Source organism: Suncus etruscus, chromosome 6, assembly GCF_024139225.1.
Source record: "Suncus etruscus isolate mSunEtr1 chromosome 6, mSunEtr1.pri.cur, whole genome shotgun sequence".
Classification (NCBI taxonomy): Eukaryota; Metazoa; Chordata; class Mammalia; order Eulipotyphla; family Soricidae; genus Suncus; species Suncus etruscus.
The window spans coordinates 12,686,720-12,691,962 of record NC_064853.1 but is presented as its reverse complement, the minus strand read 5'-3'; the positions used below and the strand labels follow the sequence as shown (position 1 = coordinate 12,691,962).

Below are 5,243 nucleotides of genomic sequence, written 5' to 3'. Positions count from 1 at the left end.
CGGGACAGATTCTTTTGCATTTGTTGGCTCACCTGAGCAATTGAAGGGGTCAGGGCTTGTAGAGCTTTCTGGGACATGACCACCACTTTAATTACATGTAGGGACTTAGCTGCTAGTATTACCCAACTTCCCTCAGACCTGTTTCTTTGCTCTCATTCTTTTGTTATCATCATCATCATCATCATCATTATCATCATCATCATCATCATCTTCTTCTTCTTCTTCTTCTTCTTCTTCTTCTCTTCTTCTTCTTCTTCTTCTTCTTCTTCTTCTTCTTCTTCTTCTTCTTCTTCTTCTTCTTCTTCTACTACCACTTCTCCTCCTCCTCCTCTCCCTTCTCCTCCCCTTTTCCTAAAAATTCCCCTTCCTAGTCTTTATCTCCAATTTACTCCCAATTCTTATATAACACATGTTGTGCCTGTTTATAATATCTCTGAATATAAGATTTTTTTTCTTCTTACCACTCAGACTGCATCCTCTCCCTCTACCCCTTCCAAAGGAAGGGAAGAACGATCATCAATGGCAAAAAGCAGTTGAAGAAGTGATACCTAGAGCCGGCTTCACGCTCAGGAGAGGACACTCTGACTCCTCCTCATGGCTTCGGGTGCTCTACACGATCAGAGAAACTTCTCTAGTCACATACTATAGAAATGATCCCTGAAAGTATAGCCTTTGATTATAAGATTTTTTTAGAGGCAGCACACTCAACGTAAATTTTCTTCTTAAATTTTATTATTCCTAAAAGTACATCACCAGCCCACACCCTCACCAACCCAGCATCTGAAACTAGCCCCAAAGGAATTAAAATTTGAACTCAAAATTAAAACAGGTAAACCCCTCTGAATTTAGCTTTTGAAAATGCAAAGACTATTTTTCTTATCTTGCCTTTTCCCCCAAAGAGGAAGAATAAACAAAGAAAAAAACATAGCTAAACCTTCAATCCAAAATATTTTTTTATATTTACAAATAAATTAGAGCATACCTGGAAGAAACAGTTCACAGGTACCTTTGATAGTTATTCTGACATTCATCAGTCTGCCTACTGCCATATCTAAAATTGAAATTTTCTATTTTTCTACAGAGTTTGCTTTTGGTAATCATGAAAGACAGTTAACTAGGACTTAGGTTTGATAGGGACAGGTAGCAGAGATGATGAGATGAGGAATATGACCCTAAAAAAGGAGATTCATCCTATACAGATTGTTATCATGGTGTCCTAGGTGGTACCTTAGAACTTGGTTGACATGGATCCAGACACCAGAAGATAACCATCTGTCTTAAGACCATTTTTTTGGAAAATAATAAGGAAATGATGACCCATCTAACCTTCTTTGAAATCCTTCTTTAAGAGACCCCTCTCATAACCTGGAAGCTTCCCCGACTTACCTTCTCTTTCCTTTAATACACTTTTTTTTCTGAATTAGACCATTTTATACATAGTTCCTTGCTTTCAATCTTGAATACTGGGAACCAAGAACATGAATGCATGAGCCTGCTATGATAGGTCCATCAATTTCTAGTCTGTTGGTTTATTGTCTATAAATTTCTTCCTCAACCCATTACGTTGCTTCTTGATTGATGTATCCCAACAAGTGACAGTCAAACTGTACCTTTACAGTTGCAAAGAAGCTAACAGGTTATTTCCCAAAACTTTCAAAGAAGTTCAGAAAATCTAATTACCTGAAAATATTATAACTGGGCTCTTTGAAATGTAGCTCAGAGAATCTTTTGATGTCATCATACTTTAAATTCTTTATATAAGAAATTAAACTTTGGACAGAACTAAATATACAGGCCAAAGCCAATGACAATAGAATGAAGAGACCTAAACTTTAACAATCTAAACATAAATAGGACATGTAATACTGGCAGGCCAGGGGGTAAAAGGTGGTGGTATAGGCTGCACTCTGGGTTCATTGGTGGAGGGAGGTTGACATTGGTGATAGGAATGGCTCTTACTCACTGTATATCTGTAATTCAACTTTGAAAGACTCTGTAGCTCACAATGGTTTCAATAAAATAAAATTAAAAAGATGAAAGTAAACTTTGGTTTTTAATAATATATTTATGTTATATATGTATATATATTTGTTATATATTTATATATTATATGGTTATATTTACTTATATTTATGTATAATATATTTAACTATATTTGTATTTAAATAAATATATTTAAGTATGTATATTATATTATACATAAATATATTTATGTTTATGTCATATAAAAACATGGGTTTTCCCAAGTTGAACTTTAAAAAAGGACATGAAAGAAGCAAGAAGATATTTTATTCATCAAACAGAAGAGAAAACTAAGCTAAACAGAAATTACATATTTGGTCATAGAGACCCAGTGGAAAATTATTCATGTCTTTGCATTTACCTCTGAACTCTCTTCCACCCATCACATGGCCTTTCAAATACCACCATCTGGGCATCAGGATAACTTGTTTTTTAATTTTTTTTCTTATGTGAGAAACTAATTCTGAATACCAAGAGTTGATTTATCCCATAGAAAAAGACTTATTATTATACCTGTAATGCATGTACCATACAATTCAAAATATGCAGAAAGCCTTATTGATTGAAAATTCTTATTCTTTGGAATTACATATTTTAATTTTTATTACTTATCTTTAGAAATTCTGATCTGACAGTATGTTACATTTGTCATGAGTCACATTTTCAGTGGATTTTTGTTTTATTAATTTTCACCTAGTTACCTTTTTCTACTTCATTGTTTACTGTAGCATTCTGAATTGTGCATTCAGAAATCTTTTCCCCCATGCTGTGAAAGCTCATCTCTTTTTAAAAAATGGACTCATTAACATATTACTATTTAGAAACTGGAAAAGGTTGGGTAATGTAAGCCATCTGGGCATTCATTGGGAATTAATTGCTTCCAAATATCAGGAGTGTTTGATAAATAGTTGATGAAAATTTAAAAGGCATCTTCGTGCAGGCAAATTACCAGAAGACTTGGACTTTATTATGTGAATTGTTCTATTATGAACATAGTTGACTTTATAAAAATTAAGATATTATTATAAGGGAATGAGACATATAAACCTTTAAATTTTGAAAACATCAATTCCTACAAGTGCATTAGAAAAATATCAATATAAGAACTAATTACCTTGCTTTTCTCACTGAGAAGCCTGACACACCAGGAAAAAAACTCAAATCTTACCCAGGTCTTTTTTTGAGGTTAGAAGCAAAATCATAGTATGATACACTCTTTCATTGGCCTATTGTATATTTGAGTTTCCAGAGCTGCTTCTTTAAAAATGGCTTTCATAGATTTATTCTTAAGTTTCACATCAAATTTGTGAGCTCTATCGCCATCATTTCAAACACATTCAAGTACCTTTTCTCAACAGGAAACCAATCAGAGCATCAGTACCACCTAGAAAGCATTTAAAATCACACCAGTGTTTTCTTTTGCTTTTCCTTGCTATGCCCTCATGCTACCCACTTCTGAAGCCATTGCTTCTGAAAGTCCTTGGAACAAACTCGTCCAACCATTGGCAAGATCATTTTTTTCCCAAGCCTTTTTGACAGCATTATTAACAAGAGATCAAAGGATTTTCCTGACTCCAAATGTAAGTGACAACCAACTCAAGCTGAACAGAATACAGACAGTAAATGAAGGCAATAAGCTCTGAGAAACAAATTACATTTTTTAATATCCTTTCTGTGTTATTAATCCCTAAACTGTTCCTGACAATAGTTACAAGAAATTTAAAAAGTTATCTCTGTGCTTTCACACTCCCAAAGGCTTATGATAATACAATTTTCATCGTGCAGAGTGGTTCCAATTCATTCCTCCAAGCTAGCATTTCGTGGCAAAATAATTAAAAGATGAACAGGTGCCTATATGACACACTCTAGGGAATTTATCATTAACTTTCAAATACCTACACCTTGTGAATTCAGCTCCATTTCATCTTTATACTTAAAAATGAACAGGTTGGAAAAAAAAGGCACAAGTGCTTCAGAGACATCTTGAGTTTAGAATTGTGTATAAGCAAAGAAATAGAAAGACCCAGTGCCTTATTTGAGATATTGCTAATGTTGCACAGATTGTTTTGTTTTTAAGTACTGACTATATACACATATGTGTATATATATTTATATAGGCATATATATATATTTCTCTATATCTAGATCTGGATACCTGTCCTGTCTGAAGACTTCCTCTCACAGGTATTTCATTTTCTTCCTGAGAAGTCTTGCTATACTTGTTACATTGACTTCAGCCCCTTACTTAAGAGTTAGTCTCCTTTCATTGCATTTACTGGTATTTTGATCATATAACTGAGTGCCATAAAATAGAATTTTTACTAAATTTATGATCAAAAGAAATCGAATTTCTAATCTTTGTCAATGTACAAGTCTGGTAAAGGAGAAAAAAGTTCTGCCATCCCAAACTTAGAATAATTCTTGTAGAAAAATCTAAGTTTATATCATGATGATTAATAGTTGCATCAATGTCTAATTAGTTTAAGTAATTTGGGTTTAAAATAGGTTTTAATTTTTTTCCTTTGAATTAATGATTAAGGAGGACAAAATAAAGTATACTTTAAAAGACATGATTTTGTGTTAAAATTAAGTTGAGTTTCTGGAAAAATCTTTAAGTAAATGGACAATTTTAATTAAGGTAGTTAAAGTTTTTGATCAAGCATAATTATAAGTTCATAGACTTTTTGTTTGAATCTTTATGTTCTGTACTTGTATATATTTTTCCCCTACCTCTGTGTTGGGAACTTCAGGTTGTGGGTAGGGTCGGGACCACCTTGGTACATGTGCACTAGGAGGAGTTGTTTCAGATTCTCAAACTTACCCTGTTATATGCTATTTGCTAAACCATCTTCCAGGCCTTAGAATTGATAAATAGTTGATGAAAATTTAAAAGGCATATTCACAGAGACAAATTACTGAAAGAGTAGGACCTTACCATGTTTATTTTTAGTTATAATAAAAATATGTTCACCTTTACTTTTAAAGAAGACAAAAATTAATAAAAAGAGAAATTTATTCACCCATAATTTATTGCATTGTAGATATTCTTAAGACTAATGGATAGAAAATTTGGAACAATAGACTATTACTACTTTTAGTTTTCTTCGTAAAACAGAAGGTTCTTTCCTTCCCTTTCCTTCCCTTCTTTTCCCTTCTTTTTCCTCCCAGTTCCTCCCCTCCCCTTTCCTCCCTTTTCCTCTCCTCCCCTTTTCTCCTCTCCC

General features: G+C 33.3%; 1 non-coding gene across 1 annotated transcript; it reads right to left on the bottom strand.

Annotated features, from left to right (window-relative positions):
• Positions 1-459: 459 nt before the first annotated feature.
• LOC126012794 (small nucleolar RNA U3) lies at positions 460-673 on the bottom strand. Its single transcript, XR_007497169.1, has one exon. It is a non-coding gene; the product is annotated as a small nucleolar RNA U3 (small nucleolar RNA).
• Between the last annotated feature and the right edge of the window lie 4,570 nt (positions 674-5,243).